This window comes from Mobula birostris, chromosome 3, assembly GCF_030028105.1.
Source record: "Mobula birostris isolate sMobBir1 chromosome 3, sMobBir1.hap1, whole genome shotgun sequence".
Taxonomy (NCBI): Eukaryota; Metazoa; Chordata; class Chondrichthyes; order Myliobatiformes; family Myliobatidae; genus Mobula; species Mobula birostris.
This window is the reverse complement of record NC_092372.1, coordinates 3,242,545-3,261,755: the sequence shown is the minus strand read 5'-3', so window position 1 is coordinate 3,261,755 and position 19,211 is coordinate 3,242,545. Positions and strand designations below refer to the sequence as shown.

Genomic DNA, 19,211 nt, shown 5'->3' with positions numbered 1-19,211 from the left:
TCAAAATCAAATAAAGGTTCAAAGGTTCGACTTCTAATTTTCTCCAAACTAAGACATAGCATCACTTGAGAGAACTATTGTGACAAAGTGGGAGCTGATGTATCCTTCCACTTCAACAAAATGGTCCTCCTAGCTATCAATGTAACAAATGCAATAACATGTTGGTCAGACACAGATTTACCATGAGTATTTTGAGGAACTATTCCAAAAAGCACAGTTGTAAATTTATCAGCTTGTAAATTAGTTTTAAGTGCTTTAGAAATTGTTGAGAAAACCGACTTCCAGAACTGTTCCAATATAGAACAAGACCAAAACATGTGTGTCAGTGTAGCTATCTCAGTTTTACATCTATCACAATGACTATCAACATTAGGAAAAATTTTAGAAAGTCTCTCCTTTGTCAAATGATAATGATGTACAATTTTAAATTGAATCATTGAATGACTAGCACAAATTGAAGAAGAGTTAACCAACTTCAATATCCGCATCCAATCCTCTGTTATAAAATTCAAATTAAATTCCTTTTCCCAATCCTGTTTAATCTTAGACAAAGGACACTTATCCCATTGTAATAATAAATTATAAATTCTTCCAATAGAATCCTTAATCAAAGGATTTATACTCATAATAGTATCTAACAGGTCAGCCTCCAATATGTAAGGGAAATTACTTAAATATCTTTGTAAAAAATGTCTAACTTGAAGGTATTGCAAAAAGTGTGAATATGAAAGAGAATATTTATCATTTAATTCTTCAAAGGACATCAATCTATCTTCTTTAAATAAATCCAAAAAAGAATTAAAACCTTTATTTTTCCAAAGTAGAAAAATTGGATCACTCAAAGAAGGCTTAAAAAAGTAATTTCGGTAAATTAGACTACAAAGTTTAAATTTTTTAAGATTTAAAAAATTGCGGAACTGGAGCCAAATTTGTAAAGAATACTTAATCACAGGATATAAGTTTAAATTAACAACTTTACCTGATTGCATAGGTAAAGGAGCCCCCAATAACGAAGTTAAATAAAACTGTTTTACAACTTTTAGTTCCAGATCTACCCAAATTGGCCGATCAGTCTTATCAACCCAGTATAACCAAAAAGACATATATCGCAGATTAACAGCCCAATAATACATTCTAAAATTAGGCAAAACAAGATCTCCATCCTTTTTCAATTTTTGTAAATGACATTTACTAATTCTTGGTCTTTTATTATTCCAAATAAAAGATAAAATAATAGAATCAATCCGATCAAAAAACTTCCTAGTCAAAAAAACAGGAATATTCTGAAATAAATATAAAAATTTCAGTAGAATCATCATTTTAACTATATGAATACGACCAACAAATGAAAATGTAAGTGGACTCCATCTACTAAATAAATACTTTATAGAGTCTACTAAGGGAACAAAATTAGCTTTATAAAGATCCTTATATTTTTTAATAATTATAATACCTAAATATCTAGAAGAGTCTGAAACTTTGAAAGGAGTATTATCATATATAGAAACAGAATCATTTAAAGGAAATAATTCACTTTTACTAAAATTAATCTTACATCCTGAAAAACCTCCGAATTCATTAAATAATTTTAACAGGACAGGAATGGATTCATCAGGGTTAGATATATAAACCAATAAATCATCAGCATAAAGAGAGACCTTATGCATGGTCTCATTCACAAATATCCCATGGATATTTTTAGCCTCACGAAGAGCAATAGCAAGGGGTTCTAATATTAAATTAAACAACAAAGGACTTAATGGACAGCCTTGCCTTGTTCCCTGTGAAAGCTGAAAAAAAGGAGACCTACAATTGTTAGTAGCAATAGGGGCTTTATATATCATTTTAATCCAATTATTAAAATTAATACCAAAGCCAAATTTCTCTAAGACATTGAATAAATATTTCCATTCGACTCAGTCGAATGCTTTTTCAGCATCCAAAGATACAACACATTGTGGAATTTTAGAAGAGGATGAATATATAATATTAAGTAGTCTCCGAACATTTGAAAAGGAATAACAACCTTTTATAAGGCCTGTTTGATCTTTACAAATAATTTTACCCAAAATATTCTCCAACCGATTGGCCATTATCTTTGACAAGATCTTAGCGTCAACATTCAGTAATGAAATAGGTCTATATGAAGCACAGTCAGTAGGATCTTTATCTTTTTTAAGAATTATAGAAAGAGAGGCCTCATAAAAAGTAGAGGGTAAGTCACCTTTCGAGGATTTTGGATTCTATTTAAATGAAAATAGCTTTTATTTAGAGATATAGCATGGAATAGGCCCTTCAGGCAAACCGGCAGCAATCCTAACTAAACCCTAGCCTAATCACAGGACAACTACAATGACCAATTAACCCACTAAACAAACTGTGGGGGAAACTGGAGCGCCCCACACTTTCCATGGAGAGGACACACAGATGACATCGGAATTGAACTCAGAACTCCAATGCTCTCACCTGTGATACCATTATGCTATCATCTACACTACTAGGGCATCCAATATATACAGAAAATATATGTTCAAATGGATTTAAATAATTAAATACCACTTAAGGTATTTCTAAATTCTAAAAGGTATTAACATTGAATGAAATAATTCACTTACTTGTGGTTACATCCTTCTGTAGAGACAACAGCTCTGTTCAGAGGCTGTCTCAGTGTCTGCAGGTCAGAGAAGCCTGACAAAAAGCTGAGCACTGGTACAATCCCCAACAGCCTCTCTCCAACACTGGGCTCAGTGTTGGTCCAGAAGGACACCTGAACTCAGATATACAATCCACAACAGCCTCTCTCCAACACTGGGATCAGTGATGGTCCAGAAGCACACCTGAACTCAGATATACAATCCACAACAGCCTCTCTCCAACACTGGGCTCAGTGTTGGTCCAGAAGGACACCTGAACTCAGATATACAATCCACAACAGCCTCTCTCCAACACTGGGCTCAGTGATGGTCCAGAAGCACACCTGAACTCAGATATACAATCCACAACAGCCTCTCTCCAACACTGGGCTCAGTGATGGTCCAGTAACAGAATGAGCTCAGATATACCATCCACAACCCCCTTTCTCTGACGTAGTAATACATTCCTTGGGTGAGAGGTGAGTTGTGAGAAATTATCTCCCTGATAACTACATATACACAAATGCATCAAATCGCAGCTCTTTACAGACTGTATTAAGGAACTGGAGCTGCAGCTTGATGACTTTAGGCTCATACAAGAGAATGAGGTGGTGATAGACAAAAGCTACAGGGAGGTACTCACCCCTAAGTTGTAGGAGGGAGGTCCCTGGGCAATTGTAAGAGAGGGTAAGGGAATAGGCAGAGCGCCCCTGTGTCCTCTCCCCTCATAATAAGTGTACTAATTTGGATACTATTCAGAAGGACAAGAAGGTAGTGGGGGTGGGGGGTGGAGCCTCAGTGAACAAGTCTCTGGTGCAGTGGCTCTGGGGGAAGACGGAGGAAGAGGAGTACAAAAGTGATATTGGGTTCCATAAGACAATAAAGACCACAAGATACAGGGGCAGAATTAGGCTGTTTGGCCCTTCTGAGTCTGCTCTGTCATTTCATCATGGCTGATCCAATTTTCCTCTCAGCCCCAACCTCTTGCCTTCTCCCCATATCCCTTCATGTCCTGACTAATCAAGAATCCATCAACCTCTGCCTTAAATATACAAAAAGACTTGACCTCCACAGCTGTGTTTTACCAGTGCTTCATAAAATCTCAACATTACATCCTTGCTTTGATACTCTAGTCCTCTTGAAATGAATGCTAACATGCATTTGCCTTCCTCAACACAAACTAAAACTACAAATTAACCTTTAGGGAATCCTGCACAAGGATGCCCAAGCCCCTTTGCACCTCAGTTTTTCGTATTTTCCCTCCAATGAGAAAATAGTCAACCCTTTCATTTCTTCTACCAAACTGCATGATCATACACTTCCCAACACTATTCCATCTGCTACTTCTTTGCCCATTCTCCTAATCTGTTGAAGTCCTTCTGTAGCCTCTCCTCTACTTCCTCAAAACTGCCTGCTTCAAAACTACCTGTCCCTCCATCTATCTTCTTTGCAAACTTTGCAACAAAGTCATCAATTCCATCACCCAAATCACTGACATAAAATGTAAAAAGAATCGCTTCCAATATAGACACCTGTGAAACACCACTAGTCACTGCCAGCCAACCAGAAAAGGCTTCCTATATTCCCACTCTACCTCTTACCAATCAGCCACTGCTTTATCCATACTAGAATCTTTCCTGTAATACCATGGGCTCATAGCTTGTTAAACAGCTTCACGTGTGGCACTTTGTCAAAGACCTTTGGAAAATCCAAGTTCACAACATCAATCAACTCTCGTTTGTCTCTCCTGTTTGTTACCTCTTCAGATTTCAACAGATTAGTCAGGTAAGATTTTCGCTTGAGGAATCCATGATGACTACAGCCTATTTTATCATGTGCCTCCAAGTACCCTGAGACCTCATTCTCAATAATCAACTCCAACATCTTCCCAACCACTGGCGTCAGACTAAGTGGCCTAAGTTTCCTTCTTTCTGCCTCTCTCCCTTCTTCAAGAGTACAGTGACATTTGCAACTTTCCAGTCTTCCAGAACCATTCCAGAAGCTAGTGATTCTTGAAAGATCATTACTAATGCCTCCAAAATTTCTTCAGCTATCTCTTTCAAAACTCTGGGGTGTACACCATCTGGTCCAAATGACTTATCTCCCTTCAAACCTTTCAGTTTTGCAAGAACCTTCTCTCAGCTATGGTAACTTCACACACTTCATGCCCCCTGACAACGGGAACTTCCACCATACCTCCAGTATCTTCCACAGTGAAGAAGAAGAGCAGAAAGGAAGGGAGAAACAAAAATAAATCTAAGATAGTGAGCAGTAAAGATGTCAGGAAAGACAGGCAGGTGATGGGGTAAATTTGTAGCCATTGGGATGAGTTGCAGTGCAATAAAGTTGCAGTGAAATCAAAACGAAAAGTACCAAATACTGGTGTTATATTTAAATGCACGTAGTATAAGGAATAAGGTGGATGATCTTGTCGTACAGCTACAGTTTGGCAGGTATGATACTGTGGCCATCACTGAGATGTGGCTAAAGGATGCATGTCTCTGGGAGCTGAACGTCCAAGGATACACGGTGTATCAGAAGGATAGGAAGGTAGGCAGAGGAGGAGGCGTGGCTTTATTGGTAAGAAATGATATTAAATCATTAGAAAGAGGTGACTTAGGATCGGAAGGTGCAGAATCTTTATGATTGAGCTAAGAAATAGCAGGGGTAAAAGGACCCTCATGGCAGTTATATACAGGCCTCCAAACACCTGCAGTGATGTGGACTACAAATTACAACGGGAAATAGAAAAGGCTTGTCAGAAGGGCAATGTTATGATCATTGTGGGGGATTTTAACATGCGAGTGGATTGGGAAAATCCGGTCGGCACTGGATCTCAAGAGAGAGTATTTGTAGAATGTCTGCGAGATGGCTTTTTAGAACAGCTTGTTGTTGAGCCCACTAGGGGATTGGCTGTACTGGATTGGGTATTGTGTAATGAACCAGAGGTGATTAGAGAGTTTGAGGTGAAGGAACCCTTAGGAGGCAGTGATCATAACATGATTGAGTTCACTGTGAAATTTGAAGCCAAAATCTGATGTGTGGGTATTTCGGTGGAGTAAAGGAAATTATAGTGGCATGAGTGAGGAACTGGCCAAAGTTGACTGAAAAGGGACACTAGCGGGAAGGACGGCAGAGCAGCAGTGGCTGGAGTTTATGTGAGAAATGAGGATTGTGCAAGACAGGTATATTTCAAAAAAGAAGAAATTTTCGAATGGAAAAAGGATGTAACCGTGGCTGACAAGAGAAGTCAAAGCCAAAATTAAAGCAAAGGAGAGGGCATACAAGGAAGCAAAAATTAGTGGGAAGACAGAAGATTGGGAAGATTTTAAAAACTTACAAAAGGAAACTAAGGAGGTCATTAAAAGGGAAAAGGTTAACTATGAAAGGAAGCTAGCAAATAATATCAAAGAGGATACTAAAAGCATTTTCCAAGTATATAAAGAGTAAAAGACAGGTGAGAGTAGATATAGGAACAATAGAAAATGATGCTGGAGAAATTGCAATGGGAGATAAGGAAATGGCGGAGGAACTGAACGATTATTATGCATCAGTCTTCACTGAGGAAGACATCAACAATATACCGGACACTCAAGGGTGGCAGGGAAGAGAAGTGTGCGCAGTCACAATTACGACAGAGAAAGTACTCAGGAAGCTGAATAGTCTAAAGGTAGATAAATCTCCCGGACCAGATGGAATGCACCCTCGTGTTCTGAAGGAAGTAGCTGTGGAGATTGCGGAGGCATTAGCGAAGATCTTTCAAAAGTCGATAGATTCTGGCATGGTTCCAGAGGACTGGAAGATAGACAATAGATGCAGGAGTAGGCCATTCAGCCCTTCGAGCCAGCACCGCCATTCACTGTGATCATGGCTGATCATCCACAATCAGTATCCAGTTCCTGCCTCATCCCCATAACCTTTGGTTCCGCTATCTTTAAGAACTCTATCCATCTCTTTCTTGAAAGCATCCAGAGACTTGGCCTCCACTGCCTTCTGGGGCAGAGCATTCCACAGATCCACCACTCCCTGGGTGAAAAACTTTCTTCCTCAACTCCGTTCTAAATGGCCTACCCATTACTCTTAAACTGTGGCCTCTGGTTCTGGACTCACCCATCAGCGGGAACATGCTTCCTGCCTCCAGCCTGTCCAATCCCTTAATAATCTTATATGTTTCAATCAGATCCCCTCTCATCCTTCTAAATTCCAGAGTATACAAGCCCAGTCGCTCCAATCTTTCAACATATGACAGTCCCACCATCCCAGGAATTAATCTTGTGAACCTATGCTGCACTCCCTCAATAGCAAGAATGTCTTTCCTCAAATTTGGAGACCAAAACTGCACACAGTACTCCAGGTGTGGTCTCACCAGGGCCCTGTATAACTGCAGGAGGACCTCTTTGCTCTTATACTCAATTCCCCTTGTTATGAAGGTCAGATTGCAAATGTCACTCCGCTATTTAAGAAGGGGGCAAGGAAGCAAAAAGGAAATTATAGACCTGTTAGCTTGACATCGGTGGTTGGGAAGTTGTTGGAGTCGATTGTCAAGGATGAGGTTACGGAGTACCTGGAGGCATATGACAAGATAGGCAGAACTCAGCATGGATTCCTTTAAGGAAAATCCTGCCTGACAAACCTATTACAATTTTTTGAGGAAATTTACAAGTAGGCTAGACAAGGGAGATGCAGTGGATGTTGTATATTTGGATTTTCAGAACGCCTTTGACAAGATGCCACACATGAGGCGACTTAACAAGATAAGAGCCCATGGAATTACGGGAAAGTTACATACATGGATAGAGCGTTGGCTGATTGGCAGGAAACGCAGAGTGGGAATAAAGGGATCCTATTCTGGTTGGCTACTGGTTACCAGCGGTATTCCACAGGGATCCGTGTTGGGGCCGCTTCTTTTTACATTCTGTATTCCCAGATCCCTCTGTTCCACTGCACTCCTCAGTGCCTTACCATTAACCCTGTATGTTCTACGTTCGTTTGTCCTTCCAACGTGCAATACCTCACACTTGTCAGTATTAAACTCCATCTGCCATTTTTTAGCCCATTTTTCCAGATGGTCCAAGTCCCTCTGCAGGCTCTGAAAACCTTCCTCACTGTCTACTACACCTCCAATTCTTGTATCATCAGCAAACTTGCTGATCCAATTTACCACAGTATCATCCAGATCATTGATATAGATGACAAATAACAATGGACCCAACACTGATCCCTGTGGCACACCACTAGTCACAGGCCTCCACTCAGAGAAGCAATTCTCTACCACCACTCTCTGGCTTCTTCCATCGAGCCAATGTCTAATCCAATTTACCACCTCTCCATGTATACCGAGCGACTGAATTTTCCTAACTAACCTCCTATGCGGGACCTTGTCAAAGGCCTTACTGAAGTCCATGTAGACAATATCCACTGCCTTCCCTTCATCCACTTTCCTGGTAACCTCCTCGAAAAACTCCAACAGATTGGTCAAACATGACCTACCACGCACAAAGCCATGTTGACTCTCCCTAATAAGCCCCTGTCTATCCAAATGCTTGTAGATTCTGTCTCTTAGTACTCCCCCCAATAACTTACCTACTACTGACGTTAAACTCATCGGCCTATAATTTCCCGGATTACTTTTCGATCCTTTTTTAAACAACGGAACAACATGAGCCACTCTCCAATCCTCCGGCACTTCACCCATAGACAGCGACATTTTAAATATTTCTGCCAGGACCCTCGCAATTTCGACACTAGTCTCCTTCAAGGTCCGAGGGAACACTCTGTCAGGTCCCGAGGATTTATCCACTTTAATTTTTCTCAAGACAGCAAGCACCTCCTCCTTTTCAATCTGTACAGTTTCCATGGTCTCACTACTTGATTCCCTTAATTCCATAGATTTCATGCCAGCTTCCTTAGTAAATATAGACGCAAAAAACCTATTTAAGATCTCCCCCATTTCCTTTGGTTCCGCACAAAGCCGACCACTCTGATCTTCAAGAGGACCAATTTTATCCCTTACAATCCTTTTGCTCTTAATATACTTGTAAAAGCTCTTTGGATTATCCTTCACTTTGACTGCCAAGGCAACCTCATGTCTTCTTTTAGCCCTCCTGATTTCTTTCTTAAGTATTTTCTTGCACTTCTTATACTCCTCAAGCACCTCATTTACCCCCTGTTTCCTATACATTTCATACAACTCCCTCTTCTTCTTTATCAGAGTTGCAATATCCCTTGAGAACCAAGGTTCCTTATTCCTATTCAACTTGCCTTTAATCCTGACAGGAACATACAAACTCTGCACTCTCAAAATTTCCCCTTTGAAGGCTTCCCACCTACCAATCACATCTTTGCAGAGAACAACCTGTCCCAATCCACGCTTTTTAGATCTTTTCTCATTTCTTCAAATTTGGCCTTCTTCCAGTACAGAACCTCAACCCTAGGACCAGATCTATCCTTGTCCATGATCAAATTGAAACTAATGGTGTTATGATCACTGGAACCAAAGTGCTCCCCTACACAGACTTCTGTCACTTGCCCTAATTCGTTACCTAACAGGAGATCCAATATTGCATCCCCTCTAGTTGGTCCCTCTATATATTGATTTAGAAAACTTTCCTGAACACATTTTACAAACTCTAAACCATCTAGACCCCTAACAGTATGGGAGTCCCAATCAATGTATGGAAAATTAAAATCCCCTACCACCTCAACTTTATATTTCCTGCAGTTGCCTGCTATCTCTCTGCAGATTTGCTCTTCCAAGTCTCGTTGACTATTGGGTGGTCTGTAATACAATCCCACTAATGTGGCCATACCTTTCCTGTTTCTTAGCTCCACCCATAAGGACTCAGTAGACAAGCCCTCTAATCTGTCCTGCCTGAGCACTGCTGTAATATTTTCCCTAACAAGCAATGCTACTCCCCCACCTTTCATTCCTCTGCCTCGATCACATCTGAAACATCGGAACCCTGAAATATTAAGCTGCCAGTCCTGCCCCTCCTGTAGCCAAGTTTCACTAATTGCTACAACATCATAATTCCACGTGTCAATCCACGCCCTCAACTCATCTGCCTTCCCCGCAATACTCCTAGCATTGAAATATATACACCTCAGAAGATTTTTACCACCACTCACAACCTTTCTATCAGCGATTTGCTTAAACTTTCAACATCATTTATTTTCACCCCAGCCACACTGTCAGCTCTGGCACTCTGGTTCCCATCCCCCTGCAAATCTAGTTTAAAGCCTCCCCAATAGCACTAACAAACCTCCCTGAAAGGATATTGGTCCCCCTGTGGTTCAAGTGTAACCCATCTCTCTTGTACAGGTCCCACCTGCCCCAGAAGAGGTCCCAATGATCCTGAAATCTGAAACCCTGCCCCCTACACCAGTTCCTCAGCCACTTGTTCCTCCTCCAGAGCATCCTATTCCTACCCTCACTGGCACCTAGCACAGGTAGCAATCCTGAGATTACCACCCTTGAGGTCCTGCTTTTCAACTTCCTACCAAGCTCTCTATACTCACTCTCCAGGACCTCTTCACTCTTCCTTGCTATGTCATTGGTACCGATGTGCACCACGACATCTGGCTGATCACCCTCCCACTTCAGAATGTCATGCAATCGATCAGAGACATCCTTGACCCTGGCACCCGGGAGGCAACAAACCATCTTGGATTCTCTGTCATGACCACAGAACCTCCTATCTGTACCTCTAACTATTGAGTCCCCTCTCACTACCGCTCTCCTCTTTTTCCACCCTCCCTTCTTCACTGCAGAGCCAGACTCAGTGCCAGAGATCCGGCTACTGCAGCTTGTCCCAGGTAAGTCATTCCCCCCAACAGTATCCAATGCGGTACACTTGTTGTTGAGGGGAATGGCCACAGGGGAACCCTGCTCTGCCTGCCCTTTCCTCTTCCCTCGCCTGACAGTGACCCAATTTCCTGTCCTCTGCTCCTTTGGCGTAACTACCTCCCTGTAGCTACTATCTATAATCTCCTCATTCTCCCGAATAATCCGCGGTCATCTAGCTCCTGCTCCAGTTCCCTAACGCGGTTTGTCAAGAGCTGCAGCTGGATGCACTTCTTGCAGGTGTCGTTGTCAGGGACACCGGAGGGCTCCCTGACTTCCCACATCCTGCAAGAGGAGCATTCCAACATCCTGCCTGGCATTCTCTCTACTCTAAAGAATCTGAACAAAAAACTTACCAGAACCTACCCTGGCCTCTGCCTGCTCTCGCCGAAGCCTGTTTGAACCAAAGCCGTCCCACTCTGACTCAGTCCACTCCGACGATGGCCGCTGTATATGGTGCTCTGTTTTTTAAACCTTTGCGCGCTACGTCACACACCTGCACAGTGCATACCCTTCTCCCCGAGCAGTATTTAAGAAAATACGACTTTTTCTACCCGATTTCTTCACTCCTTCTCAGCTGCTTGCTTCGACTGAAACAAGAACCGTTGGAAGTTTCTCTTTTTAAACCTTGGCGCGCTACGTCACGTGCCTGCGCAGTGCAGACCCTTCTCCCCGAGCAGTGTTTAAAAAAAAAACGACTTTTTCATCAACGATGTACATCAACAATTTGGATTATGGAATAGATGGCTTTGTGGCTAAGTTTGCTGATGATACGAAGATAGATGGAGGGGCCGGTAGTGCTGAGGAAACAGAGAGTCTGCAGAGAGACTTGGATAGATTGGAAGAATGGGCAAAAAAGTGGCAAATGAAATACAATATTGGAAAGTGTATGGTTATGCACTTTGGCAAAAGAAATAAATGGGCAGACTATTATTTAAATGGGGAGAGAATTCAAAGTTCTGAGATGCAACGGGACTTGGGAGTCCTCATACAGGATACCCTTAAAAGGTTAACCTCCAGGTTGAGTCAGTGGTGAAGAAGGCGAATGCAATGTTGGCATTCATTTCTAGAGGAATAGAGTATAGGAACAGGGATGTGATGTTGAGGCTCTATAAGGCACTGGTGATACCTCACTTGGAGTACTGTGGGCAGTTTTGGTCTCCTTATTTAAGAAAGGATGTGCTGATGTTGGAGAGGGTACAGAGAAGATTCACTAGAATGATTCCAGGAATGACAGGGTTAAAATATGAGGAACATTTGTCCGCTCTTGGACTGTATTCCTTGGAGTTTAGAAGAATGAGGGGAGACCTCATAGAAACATTTCAAATGTTGAAAGACATGGACAGAGTGGATGTGGCAAAGTTGTTTCCCATGATGGGGGAGTCTAGTACGAGAGGGCATGACTTAAGGATTGAAGGGCGCCCATTCAGAACAGAGATGCGAAGAAGTTTTTTTAGCCAGAGGGTGGTGAATCTATGGAATTTGCTTGCACGGGTGGCAGTGGAGGCCAAGTCATTGGGTGTATTTAAGGCAGAGATTGATAGGTATCTGAGTAGCCAGGGCATCAAAGGTTATGGTGTTAAGGCGGGGGAGTGGGACTAAATGAGAGAATGGATCAGCTCATGATAAAATGGCAGAGCAAACTCGACGGGCTGAATGGCCGACTTCTGCTCCTTTGCCTTATGGTCTTATTGACTTTGCCCTATCTTGTCCTAGAAACACAGAAAAATATACAGCACAATACAGGCCCTTCAGCCCACAAAGCTGTGCCGAGCATGTCCCTACCTTAGAACTACCTAGGCTTTACACATAGCCCTCTATTTTTCTAAGCTCCATTGTAGCCATCCAGGAGTCTCTTAAAAGACCCTATCGTTTCCACCACCACCACCGCCAGCAGCCCATTCCATGCACTCACCACTCTCTGCGTAAAAAGACATCCCTGACATCTCCTGTGTACCTACTTCCAAGCACCTTAAAACTGTGCCCTCTCGTGCTAGCCATTTCAGCCCTGGGGAACAGTCTCTGACTATTCACACGATCAATGCCTACCATCATCTTATACACCTCTATCAGGTCACCTCTCATCCTCCATCACTCCAAGAAGAAAAGGCCAAGTTCACTCAATCTATTCTCATAAGACATGCTCCCCAAATCAGGCAACATCCTTGTATATCTCCTCTGCACCCTTTCTGTGGTTTCCACGTCCTTCCTGTAGTGAGGCGACCAGAACTGAGTACAGTACTCCAAGTGGGATCTGACCAGGGTCCTATATAGTTGCAACATTACCTCTCGGCTCTTAAACTTAATCCCATGATTGATGAAGGCCAATGCACCGTATGCCTTCTTAACCACAGAGTCAACCTGCGTAACAGCTTTGAGCGTCTTATGGACTCGGACCCCAAGATCCCTCTGATCCTCCACACTGCTAAGAGTCTTACCGTTAATACTATATTCTGTCATCATATTTGACCTACCAAAATGAACCACTTCACACTTACCTGGGTTGAACTCCATCTGCCACTTCTCAGCCCAGTTTTGCATCCTATCAATGACCCGCTGTAACCTCTGACAGCCTCCACACTATCCACAACACCCCCAACCTTTGTGTCATCAGCAAATTTACTAACCCATCCTGTGTCACTGAGTACTCTATAACCTCATCCTTAACAAGTGACTCTAACATCTTCCCAACCACTCAGGCTAACTGGTCTATAATTTCCTTTCTGTTGCCTTTCTCCTTTCTTAAAAAGTGGGGTGGCATTTGCAATTTTACAGTCCTCTGCCACCATGCCAGAGTCCAATGATTTTTTGATAGATCATTGCTAATTCTCTAACAATCTCTACGCTACCTCTTTCAGAACCCTAGAGTGCAGTTCATCTGGTCTGGGTGACTTATGTTCCTTTAGGTCTTTCAGCTTTTTGAGCATTTTCTCTCTTGTAACAGTAACCGCACCCGCTTCTCTTCCTTCACATAATACTAATGTTGTCCACAGTGGAGACTGATACAAAAAACTCATTTAATTCATCAGCCATCTCCTTGTCCCCCGTTATTATTTCTCCTGCCTTATTTTCTCGTGGTTCCTCATCCACTTTTGTCTCGCTTTTAATTTTTACATACTTGAAAAAGCCTTTACTATCCACTTTAATATTGTAGATGAACTGAACACACTGATGAGGGAGAAGGAGAAGCGGAGAGTCCGTCATCATGCCTGACGCTGGCCCCCTAGGCCTGAGTCGACATGGTAGTAGTAGGTAATATTGTTTGCTAGCTTGCTTTCATATTTCATCTTTTCCCTTCTGATGATTCTTTTCATTGCTAAAAAGTTACCCAATCCTCTCTCCTCCCATTAATTTTTGCTTTGTTGTATGCCCCCTCGTTTGCTTTTACAATAGCTTTGGCTTCCCTTGTCAACCACGGTTGTACTATTTCGCTATTTGAGTATTACTTCATTTTTAGAATACATCTATCCTGCACCTTCATAGATGCTGCGCTCCCCCAGCATTTTGTTTGTGTTGTTTTGCACCTTCCTCATTTTTCCCAGAAACTCAAGCCATTGCTGCTCTGCTGTCATCCCTGCCAGCATCTCCTTCCAATTTACTCTGGCCAACTCCTCTATCATACCACCGTAATTTCCTTTGCTCCATTGAAGTACTAGTACGATAGACTTTACTTTCTCCCTATCAAATTTCAAATTGAACACAATCATATTGTGATCACTGGTTCCTAAGTGTTCTTTTACTTTAAGCTCCCTAATCACCTCCAGTTCATTATACAACACCCAATCCAGTATAGCTGATCTCTTAGTTGGCTCAATGACAAACCGCTCTAAAAAGCCATCTTGTAGGCATTCAACAAACTCACTTTCTTGAGATCTATTACCAACTTGATTTTCCCAGTCGACCTCCACGTTAAAATCTCCCATGACCATCATAGCATTCCCCTTTTGACACACCTTTTCTACATTCTGTTGTAATCTGTAGTCCACATCCCAGCTACTGTTGGGAGGCCTGTATATAACTGCATTAGGAACCTTTTACCCTTACAGTTTCTTAACTCAACCCACAAGGATTCAACATCTTCCGATCCTCTGACACATCTTTCTACTGATTTGATGCCATTCTTTACCAGTAGAGCCACACCAACCCCTCTGCCTACCTTCCTATCCCTCAGATATAACGTGTAACCCTGGGACATTCAGCTCCTAAGTACAACCATCCTTCAGCCACGATTCAGTGATGCCCACAGCATCATACCTGACAACCTGTAATATTGTAACAAGATCATCCACCTTATTTCTTATACTCCGTGCATTGAGATATAATACTTCAAGAACTGTATTTGCTACCCTTTCTGATTCTGCATCCCTAATGCACTGATTCTCACCCTGCTGGCTACAATTTTGTCCTATCATCTGCCAGCCCTTCCTGACAGTCTGAATGCACGCTAACTTTGCTTCTTTTTTTTTTATCATGTGTCCTATCCTGGGTCCCTTCATTTCGGTTCCCACTCCCCCCCCCGCCACCAAATTAGCTTAAACCCTCCCCAACAGCTCTAACAAACCTGTCCACGAGAATATTGGTTCCCCTTGGGTTCAGGTGCAACCTGTTACTTTTGAACAGGTCATACCTGCCCCAGAAGAGATCCCAATGGTCCAAGATCCCGAAGCCCTGCCCCCTGCACCAGCTTCTCAGCCACACGTTAATTTGATGAATCATCCTGTTTCTACCCTCACTGGCACATGGCACAGGTAGCAATCCAAAAATTATTATCCTGGAGATCCTGCTTCTCAGCTTTCTGCCAAGCTCTCTAAATTCCCTCTTCAGGACCGCAATGCTTTTTCTTCCTACGTCATCGGTACCAATAAGTACCAAGACATCTGGCTGCTCTCCCTGTCTCTCTAAAATGCTGTGCATGTGACCCGAGATGTCCCTGACCCTGGTAACGGGGAAGCAACATACCATTCAGGAGTCCGCTCACATCCACAGAATCTCCTGTCTGTTCCCCTGACTATTGAGTCCCCTATCACTACCGCTCCCCTCTTCTCCCTCTTTACCTTCTGCAGCACGGACCCATACTCAGTGCCAGTAACCTGGTTTCCTCGGCATTCCCCTAGTTGGGGTCATCTCCCACAACAGTATCCAAAGTGGTATACTTATTATTGAGGGAGATGGCCACAGGGGTGCTCTGTGCTAACTGGCTATTCACATTTCCACTTCTCCAGCCACTCGCCTCCTACAACTTAGGGGTGACTACTTCCCAGTAACTCTTTAAGGCTGAGGTTGATAGGTTCTTGATTAATCAGGGTACGAAATGTTAGGGGGAGAAGGCAGGAGAATGGGTTTGAAAGGAATAAATTAGCCATGATGTAATAGCAGAGCAAACTCGTTGGCCAAATAGCCTAATTCTATTCCTATATTTATGGTCTCGCCAACACGTCAACACTCCACCACTGGGCTCAGTGTTGGTCCAGCGGCACACCAGAGCTCAGATGTACCATCCATATTTGTAATGCTGCATTTAGCCAAGCATGCACGAACGTCCAAAGGAAACTGAACCATAAACAGCTGATAGCCAGCTTTTCCCTACAGAATTGCCAGCTAGTTCAGTTCAGCCTCTCTGTTTTCGTAAAGGACGATTTCTGGCATGGTTTAAGATGGCACTACTGAAGTTGAGCAACAGATTACTAATAGCTCAGAAGGTAAGAAGTACAACTAAATACTTTATTAATAACACGTTTCCTGTGGTAAACTATCACCACAAACAATGAAGTGGCAAGCGAAGGCGAGGCTGACTCGAGGGTTAGGCCATGCACGTGCGATACAAGTTTGGAGTATGGTCTATTCGAGTGAGGTCGAGACACGGTCAAGATAGGCTGAGCGAATCGGAGCGGAGTCAGTGTGGAGGAGTTTTGGAGCCATCCACCTAAACTGGCAGCAAGGTTGGATCAATCTAAGTACCGAGCCGATTTGGAAAGGTCAAGACAAGAAAGGCCTTAGGTTGGGTGGCAGGCTACAGGCCCAGAGTGCATTGTTGCTGCAGAACCCAGATCCTATTGTGAGGGACAACCTGGTGTTTGGATGATTTAAACACAGCCCAGGTTGACTGAAAAGGCAGGGTGCCAGGACCAAAGGCGAGGATCACAACGCTTACTCCTCCCTCTGTGGCGCTGAGGTCATGAGAGTCCTCCAGCTGCCACGTGCTTCCTGTCAGCCAGCTTTGTGGCTATTTGTCAACCTGCACTGGGACCATGGCCCTCCAAATCCCTACCATCCAGGTACCGATCCAACGTTCACTTGAATGTTAAAATCAATGTTGTATGCACCACTTGAGCTGTCAACAGGAATTCTGCAGATGCTAGAAATTCAAGCAACACACATCAAAGTTGCTGGTGAACGCAGCAGGCCAGGCAGCATCTCTAGGAAGAGGTACAGTCGACGTTTCAGACCGAGACCCTTCGTCAGGACTAACTGAAGGAAGAGTGAGTAAGGGATTTGAAAGTTGGAGGGGGAGGGGGAGATCCAAAATGATAGGAGAAGACAGGAGGGGGAGGGATGGAGCCAAGAGCTGGACAGGTGATAGGCAAAAGGGATACGAGAGGATCATGGGACAGGAGGTCCGGGAAGAAAGACAAGGGGGGGGGGACCCAGAGGATGGGCAAGGGGTATATTCAGAGGGACAGAGGGAGAAAAAGGAGAGTGAGAGAACGAATGTGTGCATAAAAATAAGTAACAGATGGGGTACGAGGGGGAGGTGGAGCCTAGCGGAAGTTAGAGAAGTCGATGTTCATGCCATCAGGTTGGAGGTTACCCAGACGGAATATAGGGTGTTGTTCCTCCAACCTGAGTGTGGCTTCATCTTTACAGTAGAGGAGGCCGTGGATAGACATGTCAGAATGGGAATGAGATGTGGAATTAAAATGTGTGGCCACTGGGAGATCCTGCTTTCTCTGGCGGACAGAGCGTAGATGTTCAGCAAAGCGGTCTACCAGTCTCCGTCGGGTCTCGCCAATATATAAAAGGCCACATCGGGAGCACCGGACGCAGTATATCACCCCAGTCGACTCACAGGTGAAGTGTTGCCTCACCTGGAAGGACTGTTTGGGGCCCTGAATGGTGGTAAGGGAGGAAGTGTAAGGGCATGTGTAGCACTTGTTCCGCTTACACAGATAAGTGCCAGGAGGGAGATCAGTGGGGAGGGATGGGGGGGTCGAATGGACAAGGGAGTTGTGTAGGGAGCGATCCCTGCGGAATGCGGGGGGGGGGAGGGAAAGATGTGCTTAGTGGTGGGATCCCGTTGGAGGTGGCGGAAGTTACGGAGAATAATATGTTGGACCCGGAGGCTGGAGGGGAACCCTATTCCTAGTGGGGTGGCGGGAGGATGGAGTGAGAGCAGATGTACGTGAAATGGGGGAGATGCGTTTAAGAGCAGAGTTGATAGTGGAGGAAGGGAAGCCCCTTTCTTTAAAAAATGAAGACATCTCCCTCGTCCTAGAATGAAAAGCCTCATCCTGAGAATAACATATTATTCTCCGTAACTTCCGCCACCTCCAACGGGATCCCACCACTAAGCACATCTTTCCCTCCCCTCCTCTCTCTGCATTCCACAGGGATCGCTCCCTACACAACTCCCTTGTCCATTCGTCCCCCCCCATCCCTCCCCACTGATCTCCGTCCTGGCACTTATCCGTGTAAGCGGAACAAGTGCTACACATGCCCTTACACTTCTTCCCTTACCACCATTCAGGGCCCCAAACAGTCCTCCCAGGTGAGGCAACACTTCACCTGTGAGTCGACTGGGGTGATATACTGCGTCCGGTGCTCCCGATGTGGCCTTTTATATATTGGCGAGACCCGACGGAGACTGGTAGACCACTTTGCTGAACATCTACGCTCTGTTCGCCAGAGAAAGCAGGATCTCCCAGTGGCCACACATTTTAATTCCACATCCCATTCCCATTCTGACATGTCTATCCACGGCCTCCTCTACTGTAAAGATGAAGCCACACTCAGGTTGGAGGAACAACACCCTATATTCCGTCTGGGTAGCCTCCAACCTGATGGCATGAACATCGACTTCTCTAACTTCCGCTAGGCCCCACCTCCCCCTCGTACCCCATCTGTTACTTATTTTTATACACACATTCTTTCTCTCACTCTCCTTTTTCTCCCTCTGTCCCTCTGAATATACCTCTTGCTCATCCTCTGGGTCCCCCCCCCGCCCCGTCTTTCTTCCCGGACCTCCTGTCCCATGATCCTCTCGTATCCCTTTTGCCTATCACCTGTCCAGCTCTTGGCTCCATCCCTCCCCGTCCTGTCTTCTCCTATCATTTTGGATCTCCCCCTCCCCCTCCAACTTTCAAATCCCTTACTCACTCTTCCTTCAGTTAGTCCTGACGAAGGGTCTCGGCCTGAAACGTCGACTGTACCTCTTCCTACAGATGCTGCCTGGCCTGCTGCGTTCACCAGCAACCTTGATGTGTGTTGCTTGAGCTGTCAGTTCATTTCACACTCTCACAACCCTCTAAGTGAAGAAGATTCCCCTCATGTTCCTCTTAAACTTTTCACTCTTTTACCCTTAACCCATGATCTCCAGATGTAGTTCAACCCAATCTCATTAGAAAAAGACTGCTTGTATTTACCCTGTTTATACCCCTCATAATTTTTTATACCTCTATCAAGACTCCTCTCAATCTTCTACATCACAAGAAATACCTATTCAATCTTTCCTTAAAACT

General features: G+C 43.9%; 1 protein-coding gene across 3 annotated transcripts in view; it reads right to left on the bottom strand.

The window, feature by feature from the left end:
* Positions 1–19,211, bottom strand: part of LOC140194868 (polycomb group RING finger protein 3) — a 261,263-nt gene that overhangs the window by 48,105 nt on the left and 193,947 nt on the right. The gene's annotated exons all lie outside the window — the stretch shown is intronic.